General features: G+C 35.4%; 1 long non-coding RNA gene across 1 annotated transcript in view; it reads left to right on the plus strand.

Annotated features, from left to right (window-relative positions):
- The window catches only part of LOC127876320 (uncharacterized), a 31,674-nt gene that overhangs the window by 498 nt on the left and 13,889 nt on the right, over positions 1–17,287 (plus strand). The window lies entirely within an intron of this gene.

Raw genomic sequence — 17,287 nt, forward strand, 5'->3', positions numbered from 1 at the left:
AAGCATTTAGCATGGTGTCCGCTCTCTAATTGAAGTACCGATCTTCACCAAATTTGATCAGAAGTTGTGTCTAGATGATATGTAGGTCAAGTTCAAAAATGGGTTATGCCGGGTCAAAAACTAGGTAACGAGGTCACTTAGTGCATTTCAAGCATTTAGCATGGTGTCCGCTCTCTAATTGAAGTAGTTTTCATCCGATCTTCACCTAATTTGGTCAGAAGTTGTGTCTAGATGAAATGTAGGTCAAGTTCAAATATGGGTCATGCCGGGTCAAAAACTAGGTCACGAGGTTACTTAGTGCATTTCAAGCATTTAGCATGGTGTCCGCTCTCTAATTGAAGTAGTTTTCATCCGATCTTCACCTTATTTGGTCAGAAGTTGTGTCTAGATGATATGTAGGTCAAGTTCAAATATGGGTCATGCAGGGTCAAAAACTAGGTCATGAGGTCACTTAGTGCATTTCAAGCATTAAGCATGGTGTCCGCTCTCTTATTGAAGAAGTATTCATCCGATCTTCACCTAATTTGGTCAGAAGTTGTGTGTAGATGTTATGTAGGTCAAGTTCGAATATGGGTCATGCCGGGTCAAAAATGAGGTGACGATATCACTTAGTGCATTTCATGCATTGGGCATGGTGTCCAAAACCTTCGAACGGGCCTATCTTGTGACAGTTTGGCACTGTTGTTATTAATTTATTTTATTTTGTTACCGGTTGTTTATTATAATGCATACACAAACTAAAGCTAGATTGGTCATTGTCGGCTCGGGTACTACTTACATGTACCCGGGGTACTCTTAAGTATACCAACATGTACCCTGGGTACGGTAAATAAACTTACATGTACCCGGGAATTTTTCACGTTAAATCGGTCATTGTCGGCTATTTTTTAAAATTAATTATGTTCACATTTATGTCAAATGTCTGTTAAGTTTCCTCTATATTATCGAAACTCATACTCAAGAAGCATTTTGATTTTTTAAAGAGAAGTTTGTTTAAGATAAACAATATTGTTTGAAGGTAATTGGTAGCGCACTTTACGACATCGGATTTTGGGCGGGAATACAACTAGGGTACAGTCTAATATTGACCGGGTACATGTAAGTATATTTTACCGTACCCGGGGTACATGTAAGTATACTTAAGAGTACCCGGGGTACATGTTAGTATTAACCGAGACGACAATGACCAATCGAGCCATACTAAATCAATACAAATTTACCAACAAAACATCTTCTTAAAAAAAGATACAGTTTGTCACCCAGTTACGAATAATCAGCAGTTCTGATTAATTTGTATTTAATTTTCCATAATGCCACAATAAAAACAAAATGATAAGTGTCTAAGGTATACATTAGGTAAAGGTATAAATTAACAAACTTTTAGCAAGAAAGCTTTTGTATTATGCTCCCAGGGGGAATAAATGCAGCAATTTTATCTGGATAAGATTGTTTTGGCGTTGTCCATTCGTCCTGAAAACTTTTGTGTCCAGAAGCATATTGTGGAACTGCTTTCGTGCATTTCAATGAAACTTGTAAAGTTGTTTGTAAATAAATGCATTTCATTTATCCAAAAGTATGTGCATAAAATGTTATGTTGTAAGTTGTTTATTTTCCCAAAATTCTAATGATGCACACATGTTGGGCCCATGTTCACCAACCATTCTTAATTTCTTGTACATTTAGACTATTATTGCTAAAGGCAGAGGGATATAGAATTGGCGTTGTCCGTCAGTACGTCTGTCTGTAACAATTTTGAAATTGGCGGGGGATATCAATTCAACAAATGCAACTCCAAATTTATATCCCTCCATCTTTGGTGGGGTAAAACAACATAGTTATTGTCATAAATTTATTGTATCAACACAAATTGTATTAAATTATCAATCAAACTTCATTTAAATAAAATATTTTTCACCTAAAATAATTCTTCGTTTCATTTATTTTATTTCTATTTTTCTTCTTTCTTTCACGTACCCTCTCTTTTTAAGGACCAAACTTGCCAGACGATGTAGTCTGGTGCTCTATGTACTGCAATGTAAATTGAAATATTATCCCCAACAAAAGGGGGAGGGATATAGAATTAGGCTATATCTCAGAAACTATTTAAGATATCAACAGGAAACTTCTTAGGCGTATAGATATCAATGAGGGGAAGTGCCATGCTCAACAAGCATAACCCTACACTTTCTTTAATTTATATTGTCCTTTGTTTTTGGTTTTTGTGTGATGATTTTTTTCTCAGGGCTATATATTAGATACATGTACCATGCAAGATTTCAATGTGAAAATTCATGGGTGTATTAGTATTAATAAGAAGTGCCATGCTTAAGAACCATAACCCTTCACTGTCTTAAATAAGAGTTATTGCCCTTTGTTGTTTTTGTATGATGGAACTTTTTAGGGCTTTATCTCAGATATGATACAACATTTCAACATGAAACTTCATGGGTGTGTAGAAATCAATGGGAATCTGTGCCATGCACAAGAACCATTAGCCTGTACTTTCTTAACTAATAGTTATTGCCAGGGATCATATTTTTCTGCAACATCAATTGGTCCGGATATAAATGGGGGAAAAGTATCCGAAAATTTATGTCCGAAATCAGGACAAATTACCTTAAAATATATACCATTGATTTTGAAGGTGGTATAATAAATGTACAAGTAAAATTCCCTTAGGCATTTTTTTTTTAAACGGAACGAGTTTTCTCATCTGGTTTTATTATTTGCTATTTCATTGTTGTTTCGTGTGCTGTTTTATCAGACTTTTTCATAAGTCTATAACGATGTTTTAAATTGTTGTCGACTCGATAATAGCTTACAAACATGCACTGAACCAAACAAATGTCTGTGCGTAGGTTGGCTACTGACAATAACACACCAAATAATTAAGAAATAATTTGTGTACATTATAGTTTGTTGTCAAATAACCCACGGCCGATAGTTAAGATGCGTAGGGATTTAATCACGAGAGCGAAACATTTGAAACCACGCATCTAATTTTCCGGTCGTGAGTTATTCAACAACAAAGTATAAAGTACACGAATTATTTCGATTCTAGCACGGTTTTACTAAAGATTTATACAATGTATATTATTTTCTTGTGTACTATTTTATGTGAAGTTCCGCCCATAAAAATAACTTTCGGCTGTTCTGTCAATCAGATCCGCGACTTTCATTCATAATTATATAACCGGAAAATGTATCGGCATGTTTTGCATAGTTACAGCGCGTGCTTTCAGACGCGTCTTTTCGGATGTGTCTTTAATCCGCTGTTCACAAGTTTTTGATTCTTGGTCTGACGTGCAATAAACCGGTCCTGACCGGTTTAGAGACTGCAGCGAATGGTTTATCACACCTAATCGAGATAAGAATGTCATTAGGGTGTGTTAGCATGTACACTGTGTAATCGATTTCATGACATGGGAATTTTAGCAAACAGAATCGGACCGACTGTTTGGGATTTTCAATCGGTCTTTCATGACCCTAATTGGTCTAGGACCGACAAAACCGAAAAAAAAAAGATCCCTGGTTATTGCCCTTTGTTGTTTTTGTATGATAGAACTTTTCAGGGCTATATCTCAGATACGCTACACGATTCCAACATGAAACTTCATGAATGTGTAGATACATATATCAATGAGGAGGATTGCAATTCATAAAAACAATTACCCTAAACTAAATAATTACTTACTAATATATGTATCCCGGAAAAGGCAACTTTTTGGAAAAACCCACTAATCTGCTGGTACAAATAAACATGACCCATTTATAATCCTTTCAAAATCAAACACCGTATAAACCGTTATTACTTAAAGGAAGCTATCATTGGTTGATATAATGGACCAGCATTGTTTGTACCGGGTGATTAGTGGGTTTTTCTAAACTCGTGCTTTTCCGGGATCAGTCTATTACAACCCTATGCTTAATGATTATACTGTATATCAAGGGATAGGCACAGATCCATAAACAAAGTTTATTTGGAGAGGATATCAACTCAAAGAATTTGTAGCACATGGTTTGTTTCCACACGCACGATATCCTTGGGTAAAACATGACCTTGCAGAGGACAATTTCTTGCTCTTATTAAAACATGGGTTTTATCTGGCATACATGTACATGTAGGTGTACAATGTGGATGCGTACAAAAGGACTTGTAGATGCAAACATTAATCAGGTGTCTGTAGAAAAACAGTGTAAATCAGGTCTGTAAATTGACATGATGAAATGTACATGCACTGGAAAAAATTGGTATGGCATAAAAATGTAACCAGGTATTGATTTTTCATGACTTATCCACTGTATGTTAATTAATTGCTCACTTGACGTTTTATGATATGTAAATGGTAAAACTGTGATTCTGTGATAATTCCTTACTGGTCAAGATTTGATCTTCATTTTATCAAATCTTTTAATAATAACGTATATGCTGAAATTTATTTAACAAAAGGCAAAATTAATGTTTGTGTTTATAAATTTCTTGAGCATTTTCATGTTCCCATGTTGCTCAAAAGAAGAACAACAGATACAACAGAAACTTGTTAAACTTATAAATTGTAAATAGAAGTTATTACAAGTTTAATTTCTGTTTAAGTTTAACTAAATATGTTTAGTGAATCAAATTTTTGCTCAATGGGTCAAGGTCCCCCCGGGTACTACTTCCCCGTACCCTGGGTACTTTGAAGTACATGAATACTTCCCCGTACACCAATTTTCAAATGATACTTTTGGGTACCCTGGTATACTTACATCTTTCCTAATAAAAAGACATTGTTGTGATACAACATTTACTGTAGATAAATATTAGGTGAGGAGATTCCATTCGAGTAGATTTTGCCACTAATATTTCATATTTAACCAGGTTTTCCGAAGGAAAAAACTGGTTATTAGATTGGCGAATGTGGGCGGGCTGGCTGGCGGGCGGGCAGAACAAGCTTGTCCGCTCTCTAGTTCATATAGTTTTCATCCGATCTTTACGAAACATGGTTAGAAGTTGTATCTAGACAATATCTAGGTCAAGTTCGAATATGGGTCATGCCGGGTCAAAAACTAGGTCACGGGGTCGAACAAACAAATCCAAGGTAAGTAATAAGCTTTAAATGGACAGTCATTCATTGTCAGATTTTAAAATCATTTGGCACATTTGTTCATCATCATTGTACGGTGTGTCGCGCGAAAAACTTACGTAGATATCTCCAAGGTCAAGGTGGCCACGACTTAAAATAGATTGATTTTGAAAGAAGGTGGGTAATTAAGATGAACAATCAGTAGCAATGCACATTTTGAGTTGCAGTTGTCTCCCTTTATCAGACTTTTTATGTCCCCCACCCACTTTAGTGGGGGACATATTGTTTTTGCCCTGTCTGTTGGTCTGTACGTTGGTCTGTTTGCTCCAACTTTAACATTTGCAATAACTTTTTCAATATTCAAGATAGCAAATTGATATTTGGCATGCATGTGTACAGTACAGCCAAGGCGGAACAAACATTATAAGCGGCTACGCCACGGCAAGATTATTAGTACACTGCGGCCGAATCGTGTGTCCATGCGGCGAATCGTCGCGGCACTCGGCATCGTTCCGCGCAACAACGCCGAGCCTGTATCAACCTCGCGTACTTTCGTGGAGTGAATCCGCCGCATACGTACGCGGCGGATCAAGTGAATAGATGTACATCTACATGTTCATTTGTGTAGCATGGAAACCTAGATTTACACCACTTTCATAGTTATTAGTTTCATGTCATAAAGTGATAACATGGGCATCGTACAGTTTATAGGTGCCTATCGCAACCGTTGTTTATTGTTTGTGTTTTAAATTATATACACTTATATTTGTACATGCAGCATCAACATACTAAAACAATATCCCGGAAAGATGAAAATAATGCATTTGAATATCAACCGTACTTTGACAACTGATGACAGAAATTATTCCATTTACGATGTAAATCTAGGTTTAGTGCAGATTCGTTCATTCGACACAAAGACACTATTTTGTTTTACGGATCCTTTTTTCTTAGAGGACTGGATAAGTCATGTAAAATATCGACTATAATAAATTTTTTTTATAAACAACTGGTAGCAAGATGTGTTGCAGATAGTTGGTCAGTAACCACATTTCAACAAACTATTTTTCATATTTATTCGTTCAAACGACACAAAGACACTATTTTGTTTTACGGATCATTTCCGCTTAGAAGACTGTCCAGTCATAAAAATTATCTTATTTTATAAACAGCCGGTAGCAATATGAGTTGCAGCTAATTGTCAGTAACCACATTTTCACTAACTGTTTTGACCTGTTTATTCTTTTCAGTTCAATTCAACAGTGAAAAATGCCCATAATATCACTTCAATATAAAATAATAATTGAATTAATACATGCCCTTGATTATCGTGTTTTGTTTTGATGACTTCGATTTTTGTTAAATTTTCAGGATTACAACAATTTGTTTATAAACGGGAATGCACTCACTAAAAACACAACAGCACGCTTTTTTATTAACTATGTTATCTATTTTATTTTGAATCCGTGCACATTAAATATTATGATTTGACATATTATTATAAATGTTCTTTTAATTTTTTTAACAACTAATCAATTAAAAAAGATTGTTAATTTTATGATACATGTATGGATCAACTCGGCGTCATGTCGCGGATAGAGGCTTGCCTCAGCATGCCGCGGCGGACAGATGCGAAGCTTCGCGGCGAAATTCGACTTGCCGCCGCATACTTACGCGGCTTCAACAGCTGATGCGGCATTGACTTGTTTCGCCTTGCTGCCGCGGATCGCGAAATATGTTTGTTCCGCCTTGGCTGTACTGTATCTCATGGAGCTGCACATTTTGAGTGGTGAAAAGTCAAGGTCATCCTTCAAGGTCAGAGGTCAAATATATGTGGCCAAAATCGCTCATTTTATGAATGCTTTTGCAATATTGAAGATACCAACTTGATATTTGGCATGCATGTGTATCTCATGGAGCGCACATTTTGAGTGGTTAAAGGTCAAGGTCAAGGTCATCCTTCAAGGTCAGAGGTCAAGTATATGTGCCCAAAATCGCTCATTTTATGAATTCTTTGGCAATATTGAAGATGTAACCAGCTTGATATTTGGCATGGATGTGTATCTCATGGAGCCGCACATTTTGAGTGGTGAAAGGTCAAGGTCATCCTTCAAGGTCAAAGGTCAAAAAAATAAAAAAATAAAAGCGGCGCAGAAGGGGACATAGTGTTTCTGACAAACACATTTTTAGCTCATCTATTTTTTGAAAAAAAATTATGAGCTATTGTCATCACCTTGGCGTCAGTGTCGGCGTCCAGTTAAGTTTTGCGTTTAGGTACACTTTTCTCATAAAGTATCAATTCTATTGCATTCAAACTTGGTACACTTACTTACTATCATGAGGGGACTGGGCAGGCAAAGTTAGATAATTCTGGCTTGCATTTTGACAGAATTATGTGCCCTTTTTATACTTAGAAAATTGAAAATTTTGGTTAAGTTTTGTGTTTAGGTCCATTTTATTCCTTCAGTATCAAAGCTATTGCTTTCATGCTTGCAACACTTACCAACTATCATAAGGGGACTGTGCAGGCAAAGTTATGTAACTCTGACTGGCATTTTGACAGAATTATGTGCCCTTTTTATACTTAAAAAATTGAAAATTTGGTTACGTTTTGTGTTTAGGTCCACTTTTTTCCTAAAGTATCAAAGCCATTGCTTTCATACTTGCAACACTTACTAACTATCGTAAGGGGACTGTGCAGGCAAAGTTATGTAACTCTGACTGGCATTTTGACGGAATTATGGGCCCTTTTTATACTTAGAAAATTGAAAATTTGGTTAAGTTTTGTGTTTAGGTTCACTTTATCCCTAAAGTATCATAGATATTGCTTTCATACTTGGAACACTCGCAAACTATCATAAGGGGACAGTAAAGGACAAGTTGCATAACTCTGGTTGTCATTTTTACCGATTATGGCCCTTTTTTGACTTAGTAACTTTGAATATATGGTTACATTTTGTGTTTAGATTCACTTTACTTCTAAAGTATTAAGGCTATTGCTTTTAAACTTTTAATACTTTCATGCTATCATGAGGGTACTGTACCTGGCAAGTTGAATTTTACCTTGACCTTTGAATGACCTTGACTCTCATAGTCAAATTATTAAATTTTGCTAAAATTGCCATCACTTCTTTATTTATGATTAGATTTGATTGATACTATGACAAAACAACTCTTACCTGACATACAACAATTGACTCCGTCCAAACCTTCCCCAACGCCCCCCCAATTATATTTTTTTTAATTAAAGATCATCTAATAAATGACCACCACACCCTCACACTATACCCCCCCCCCCACCCACCCCCACCCCAAAAAATTAATGTTTATGCCCCCGGTAGGGTGGCATATAGCAGTTGAACTGTCCGTCAGTCTGTCAGTCCGAACGAAACTTTAACATTGGCCATAACTTTTTCACTTTTTAAGATAGCAACTTGATATTTGGCATGCATGTGTATCTCATGAAGCTGCACATTTTGAGTGGTAAAAGGTGAAGGTCAAGGTTATCCTTCAAGGTCAAATGTCAAATTTATGGTGTCTGTCTGTCCGAAAACTATAACATTGGCCATAACTTTTTCAGTATTTTGAAGATAGCAACTTGATATTTGGCATGCATGTGTATCTCATGGAGCTGAACATTTTGAGTGGTGAAAGGTGAAGGTGAAGGTCATCCTTCAAGGTCAAATGTCAAATATATGGCGTCTGTCCGTCCGAAAACTTTAACATTGGCCATAACTTTTTAAATATAGAAGATAGCAACTTGATATTTGGCGTGCATGTGTATCTCATGAAGCTGCACATTTTGAGTGGTGGAAGTTCAAGGTCAAGGTCATCCTTCAAGGTCATCGTTCAAGGTAAAAAAAAAAAAATTCAAAGCGGCGTTGTCATGAAGCTGCACATTTTGAGTGGTGGAAGTTCAAGGTCATCCTTCAAGGTCAAGGTCATCCTTCAAGGTCAAAGGTCAAAAAACAAATAAAAAATTTCAAAGCGGCATTATCATGAAGCACATTTTGAGTGGTGGAAGGTCAAGGTCATTCTTCAAGGTCATCCTTCAAGGTCAAAGGTCAAAAAAACATTCAAAGCAGCGTTATCATGAAGCTGCACATTTTGAGTGGTGTAGGTTCAAGGTCAAGGTCATCCTTTAAGGTCAAGGTCATCCATCAAGGTCAAAAGGTCAAACAAAATATTTAAAAAATCAAAGCGGCATTATCATGAAGCTGCACATTTTGAGTGGTGGAAGTTCAAGGTCAAGGTCATCCTTCAAGGTCAATTTTTTTTTTTTTTAATTCAAATCGGCGTTCTCATGAAGCTGCACATTTTGAGTGGTGGAAGTTCAAGGTCAAGGTCATCCTTCAAGGTCAAAGGTAAAAAAAATAATAAAAAATTCAAAGCGGCGTTCTCATGAAGCTGCACATTTTGAGTGGCAGAAGTTCAAGGTCAAGGTCATTCTTCAAGGTCAAGGTCATCCTTCAAGGTCAAAAAAATAATAATTTCAAAGCGGCGTTATCATGAAGCTGCACATTTTGAGTGGTGGAGATTCAAGGTCATCCTTCAAGGTCAAGGTCATCCATTAAGGTCAAAGGTCAAAAAAATAATATTTCAAAGCGGCCTTCTCATAAAGCTGCACATTTTGACTGGTGGAAGTTCAAGGTCAAGGTCATCCGTCAAGGTCATCCTTCAAGGTCAAAGGTAAAAAAAATAAAAAAAATAATAATTTCAAATGGCGCAATAGGGGGCATTGTGTTTCTGACAAACACATCTCTTGTTTTTTTCAAACATGGTTAAAAATATTTATTTTTATTATTTTATTTTTGAAATACCGTCCAACCATCCCACCCAAGAATCCCCCCCCAAAAAAAATTAGTTTTTTGCATTTTTTTTTGCATTTTTGCATTTTTTTGCAAATGTCTTGTTTTTTATTGAAAACCTGGTTTTGTGACAATTTTGTCCCTTGTTTCGGTATATTCGGTAATAAAAATTTAACAATGTGAAATCCAAAGTACATCGCAAAAATAGGTGACATAAAGATATACACGCTATAAATAACGCAAGTAGATTGATCATTTGATATATAAAATATATACAATTCACTACGCATGCAAAATTTGCATTCCTGGGTTTACCACGTGACGATGGTCATTCATAATAATTCATGCCCTGGACAAACCAAACATGAAAAATGTTTGCAAAATAAGCAGCAAATAGTTTAATTTGAATCGAATAAAAAAATAATCGAATAGGACCATTTGGTATCGAAAGCAAATCGAATCGAATGATGAGTGAATCGTTACAGCTGTAGTCAACAGGACACGTTTGGACGATTTGTTTACCTCAAATTCAGGTGTGCTTGTTTCGGACCATTATGGCTCTCTTGTTTGTTAAGGTTAATATATCAGGTCTTATGCCAGGCACATTAGGTGCATCCAGGCGTTTGTGCTGTTATTCGCAAATCCTTTTCGCCACATCACTTGTTTAATTGACTGCGCTTTATTTTTCTGTTCTCTGTAATTAAGTGCAAAAAAAAGCAAAAGCTTGACAAATTAAAGGGATTTGTCTGTTTTTAAGTCAAGTACCCATCAAATCATGCCTTTACAATATTACGCTGTTGCTTAACAGTGTCCACTAGACGGTATATGCGTGATAATGGGAATGTGTATACAAATTACAATGACATGTATCAGCTATGATAGATATATAGAGAATACTAGGTTAGTGTTGAATACAGAGAAGTTTATGTTGCGAGGCTTAGAACGCCGGAAGCGCGAGCCTTGACGAGCGCTTTCGGTGTTCGAGCCGAGCAACATAAACTTCTCTGTATTCAACGCTAATCCTAGTATTCTATTTATCCCATTTGATTTATTAACGTGACATTTAACATAAATAGATCTAATAACCTTAACAATAATTTTAATTCAGTCATAAAAGCGCTTAAAATCTAACAAATGTAACCATGCGTAGTGATATACATGTATTTGTTCTGGTACGCAAAATAGTCTTTAAAAAATTCACACACAAACTGTAAAACAAGTAAAAATATCACCATATGCCTACATTCAATTTTACGCAGTATGCGAATTTTAACACATTACGACCGCGAAAAGAAGATTTTACTTTACTATAATTCATTTTATTTTCAAAAGAAAATGATCAAAATCCAATATGGCGGCGATTGCTCCTGACAAAATGCTGTCGATGTCAACATACATGTACACCATCGACGACCTAGTTTTGGCTACCATAACTTTAAATGTCGCTTTTTATGATTTTTGACTGGCGCGACTTTGTACAGGTCTGTCAATACTAAATAAACTGTACGCTGAAGTTTCTTTAGCTATCGAAGACCTTGACAATTTTGACGAGTAAACACTAAAACAGACAATTGCAACGACTCACACTTTATTTTACAAAATATACAGGGCAATACGTTTTCCGACTTCGGACGACGAATTTAAGGACGCGCAGAACGTGTTTTTTATATAATGTTATGGGTATGCTGTGTGTGATCCGATGCATCAATGGCGCCCATGTTAAAATCATTTCCCCGAGAACAGGGAACGACAAAAGACTGAAAAGTACAAACAAAAATCAAAACACGTAAGAACTAGTATCTTACCTTTAATTATCCTTTAAAATCCATCTAATAATCCATTTAACTCAATAATTGACGATTTTGCATCTTGGGTCTTTAATAATTATTTTAGCATTAGTTAAATAAAGACCCTTATGCCATTCTATCACTTTATTCAAATGAGTTTATGAACGCGATAAACTTTCTTCTTCGTCACACGCTACGTCATGTACTCTACATTACTGCTGTTCAAATGAACCGGAGCAGTTTATCTAATAATAGCCGTTGGTAAACTCGGTTGCATTTGCAGAATTCTGCATACAAACATAATTATGTTTAAACTTGCACGATGTTTTATTTATCTATGGTAAATGCCCTTATTGTACGAGAAAATAATTTAATATATAAATCCACAAAGAATGGAAAACATTCCAGTACACAACAGATAAATGAGTAGAAAATACCCGTGTACAAAATGGGACGTTCCCAATTCCAGTGTGGTGCTATTTTTACCATCTTATACTTTACACAGCTCTATGCCTAACGTGAATTAAATAGGAAAGCAAACATAGCAGATTATTCATGAACTGTGCAATATCTGTATGGCTTGTTGTACATTCTTAATATTTAAGTTAAATGTCAAAAGTATATGCTTTGGTTAAAAACAATGCACAGTACACGAAATAAGGAAAATGTGATCAATTGACAATTCAGATATGTCGACATACAGTACATGTAGAAAACATGTGAAATAAGTCGCGTTTATAATAAATCGTCAAAAAAAATGGAGAAAATGACGCAATAAGTATGTCATTTTATGACGCCATCAATCAGCTGATTCATTATACGGATGGCGAAAAATTATGTCATATGACTAGATTTAAAGGTTGAAGGTCGTATAATTTTGAAGCTTAAGTTTTGTCGACTTTGTTTATTATGAAAAATCATTCAGTGGTAAAATAAATATAAATAAAAAAATAACAAAACAAAAAGCGTGTAATTTTATATTTTATTTCAACATTTCTTTTGGTGAATATGACATATATATATTAATTTTTTTTCTGCAAAATATGCACATTTTCTTCTAATGGGTGACCTTAAAATTCGATCAATGAACCAAACAATATCGACCTAATTTAAGCGCATATCGCATGACGTCATTTAAAAAGTAGTCCGTGCACGCGACAGGTATATTCCACAGTGTTGAATACAAGCAAGTATATTCCACAACGTGTTATACCGTCAATGTCGTGGTGAAAATGGGATAAATATGATGTATGTGCAGTTTATGGTAGGCAGTGTATGTTTTAGATTTTATGTTCTTGGAGACTTTTAATAAAGCATTGTATTCGCTTGTGAAATGCACTAAATCTCATTAACCCATCATTCATTATGTCAATATACAGTAATGTTTGGTTAAAAGGGCAATCATAGGGTATAGGAACCTTGGGGCACCCTGCAGCTGTTGTTTCTTGGGACATTGGGGCTCCCTGCAGCTGTTATTTCTTGGTGCCTTGGGGCTCCCTGCAGTTGTTGTTTCTTGGGGCCTTGGGGCTCCCTGCAGTTGTTGTTTCTTGGGGCCTTGGGGCTCCCTGGAGTTGTTGTTTCTTGGGGCCTTGGGGCTCCCTGCAGTTGTTGTTTCTTGGGGCCATGGGGCTCCCTGCAGTTGTTGTTTCTTGGGGCCGTGTGGCTCCCTGCAGCTGTTGTTTCTTGGGGCCGTCGGGCTCCCTGCAGCTGTTGTTTTTTTATCCATTCTTGATACAGGTGACTTTTTACCTTTCTTCTACAGAAGCTTGAAAACAACTTGACAAAATGGTAACACGTTACATTCATCAAAAGTTAAAGTCGCAAGTTCTGTTGATAACATTGTTTTTATGGTTGAATGGTAAGGGTATGTCTTACTCTTACAATGTACCGGTAGTAGTCTTTTCTTACAAAACTTCAACTTCAAATTTTATGTTTCTTTTCTTGGCCAATAAGACATTCCCAATGCGTGAGAATTTTTTTGCCTTTCATTAACAATTAAGGGTCAAAAGCAGGTAAGACTTATAGACAATTTAACTTGTTAAAATGTTATCTTCATCTTTATTCATTTGTTCTAGAATTTAATACATGTATATACATGCATGGAATTAATGCATTTCAATGAACCATATATGAATAATATCTGTAAGTTATAAATCAAAAGCATTATTTCTATTAATTATCTAATTGACTTAAAATCAAATCGCCAATTAATTAGTGCATGCGTTTGCCTGCTGATGTTATCACTGGATTGCTTCGTTCAGTGTTACAAGTGTCTGGGCATTTTGAAACACTGTCGCATAATAACAAATTAAATATAAATAAGGGATGCAAGAGGTTAACCTACTGAAACGACCAGTTTACCAGTTACATTTTCCAGAAAAGGTTAACCTGGGAAAAAATATTTGAATATGTTTTTTTTCATGGAATAATTTGTACGAGTTTGCATTTTTCGCGTGACATACTGCCAACTTGTGCTGGCGACTAGTAAGAACAACATGCCGCGCCATCGCCGGTAATAAATAACGTGTCAACAATCAAAGTAATAAAGCAATTAATAAATACCTTTGTGATAACAAATAGGGGGTACGTTTTGAAAACTGACACTGTTGGTCTTTTGACTCGCTAAAATTTAACTAGCGAACTGCGGTGAGTGGGAGCTATTAGCGAAGACGTAATTGACACGTTTATTGAACTCGCGATGAAAAACAGTTGAGATATTGGACGGCTTATTTTGATGTTTTGTTAACCAATACCCAACACTGATTGCTCGCAAAAATACCATTTTTATAACTAACAATTTTATGAAGAATTGCATTCGTAGTTACAATCTTTACGAGTTAACGTTGTTTTTGTTTATCAAATTTTAATATCATTATGATAATGTACGTACAACGATTCGACCATTACCGTCCGATGCAAGTTTTACTTAGGAAAGCAAATTATTAACTAATTAAATAATTAAACATCAATTAAAAATATCTAAAAAATAAACCCGTTAAATTAAGTATTGCGTAAAATTTGCGCGCTATAGTACGTTAACAAACATTGGTAACTATCAGTATTTGAGATCATAATACTTAGTTACTTCGCTATTAAATAAATGTACTGATTATATTATTTATTCAACTTACATTTCGTTCAAAATTAATTTAATTTGCATTTGTGTCCTTTATGTTACGCAATTTTTAATATTGTATAATGAAAATCAAACGATACAACTTCGGCTACAAACGCTAAAATGCAAACAACAAAATATGCAATTATCTAATAAGAAGAGATGCGGATTCGTTGAACACACATAACCCATTTTACGTCGCATTGAAAGGGATAAACATTTCTATATTATGCCAATTTGAGTTTCAAAAATTATAACAGAATGAACAAAGGAACACGCCATTTTTGTGAGGGATACGACGCGAACGTAATATAAGCGGCCAAACCAAAAATAAGTTAATAACATGTAAAAAAAAACAATGTGTAGTGCTTTAATTTTTTACTCCTATGCATTTACGCAGGAAAAATAAATAAAATATATAGCATACATTTACAAAATTATGAAAATAATTTGTATAGTACATATTATTACGAAACTGGCTTGTTATCAACGAAAGCGATTTCAAATTTGAAATTTCTTTTGTTTCTACAGAACGGTTTGAGCGGTATGACATTTTTTACGTACTCTAAATCATTTTAACTATTTATGGTGTTTCGGTTAACCGGTTAATAACCGATTACGGGAAAAGGTTAACCGGTTAATATTTTTGTAACCTCTTGCATCCCTAATATAAATATATGTTTGTGCTTACATGTAGGATGGAGTATTATTGTAAAATGTGAATACAAATTTTGGAATATATGGCTTGAATAAAACCGGTGAGAATGCATTTTTTATTTCTTTAAAATGTGGCATGTGCTATGTCTGAATTACACAATTTGTTTTGTTAACAATGGACAGATTGAGAACAGTGACAATGACCTTAAAGAGTCTTAAATCAAATAATGTTGGTGAATTGTTCTTCTACAATGGAAATTGACTAGAATTTAAAGGGCAATTTCTTTGATGAATAGATTGTTCCTTTAATAGTTGATCAGAGAATGTCTATCCGCGAAGAATTGAACGCTTACACATACTGTTTTCACATAAAAGAGAAGGATGGCTATAAAAAAATATATCTGTTATGCAGGGATCATATTTTCCCGCAACATCAGTCGGTCCGGATTTTAATGGAGAGAAAGTGTCCGAAAATTTATATCCGAAATCATGACAAATTACGTTAAAATATATACCATTGATTTTGCTATTCATGAAGATGGTATAATAAATGTAAAAGTTCCCTTAGGCATTATTTTTAAACGGAACATACGAGTCTCAATTTGTTTTATCATTTGCTATTTCATGACATTTGTTGTTTCGTGTGTTGTTTTATCTGACTGTTATTAGTCTGTGTAAATCTATACCGATGTTTTAAATCGTTGTCAACTCGATAAAAGCTTACAAACATGCATTGAACCAAACAAATGTCTGTGCGTACGTTTGTTACTGACAATAACAAAACCAAAACGTAAAGAAATAATTCATGTACGTTATAGTTTGTAGTCGAATAACCCACGGCCGATAGTTAAGATGCGTAGGGATTAAATGATTTGAAACCACGCATCTAAACTTTCGGTCGTGGATTATTCAACAAAATAATAAAAAACCTGACAGGTTTAGAGACTGCAGTAGAGACTGTGTAATCGATTTCATGACATGGGAATTTTAGCAAACAGAATCAGACCGACTGTTTGGGATTTTCAATCGGTCTTTCAAGACCTCAATCGGTCTAGGACCGACAAAACCAAAAAAAATATGATCCCTGCTGTAATGTCTTCTGCATATTTTGAACTCATATATGAAAGAATACAAAACTTTACAAAAATAAACTATTTTGAGTTTAATCCATAAAATAACTTGGAGAACAGAGCAAGATGCAGTACAGAGGTTGGATTTTTATGCCAGTGAGTTAAAAGTGTGTCAAAAGTAGAGTTTAAGAAGAGTTTTCTTCAGACTTACATTAACAATATTGGCAGGAGTGTATGCTTGACTTATGGGTTAACGTTTTAAAAGTTGAAATTTGAGGCCATTTTGTGTTTGGTCTTATGTCTTGATGAAACAAAAATATAAGTTTAAACAAAACCTTCTGCTTTCTACTTAGTGTGTATTTTACTTTTAGAAGCTGATTATCCCCACGATTTTTGAAAAGCGTGGGGATATTGTGGTTATCTCAGGCGTCTGTCCGTTTATCTATCCATCCGTCCTGGCCACTATCTCCTTCTACACTATAAGCACTAGAACCTTAAACTTACACGCATGGTAGCTATGAGCATATGTGCCACCGTGCACTATTTGGAATTTTGATCTGACCCCTGGGTCAAAAGTAATGGGGGTTGGGGTGGGGCCGGGTCAAAGATTTTCCTGCGACCGTGATTCGAAAAAGGCTCATGACTACTGTGTCCCTTCAGATATTGCTTTCATATTTGGTATGCATGTGTATCCAGACAACTCCTATCCACGCGCATACAATTTTTTACCCCTTTGACCTTGACCTTGAACTTGGGGTCAGTTTTAAGGTTTTGAAATTTGCGA

Source organism: Dreissena polymorpha, chromosome 4, assembly GCF_020536995.1.
Source record: "Dreissena polymorpha isolate Duluth1 chromosome 4, UMN_Dpol_1.0, whole genome shotgun sequence".
NCBI lineage: Eukaryota > Metazoa > Mollusca > Bivalvia > Myida > Dreissenidae > Dreissena > Dreissena polymorpha.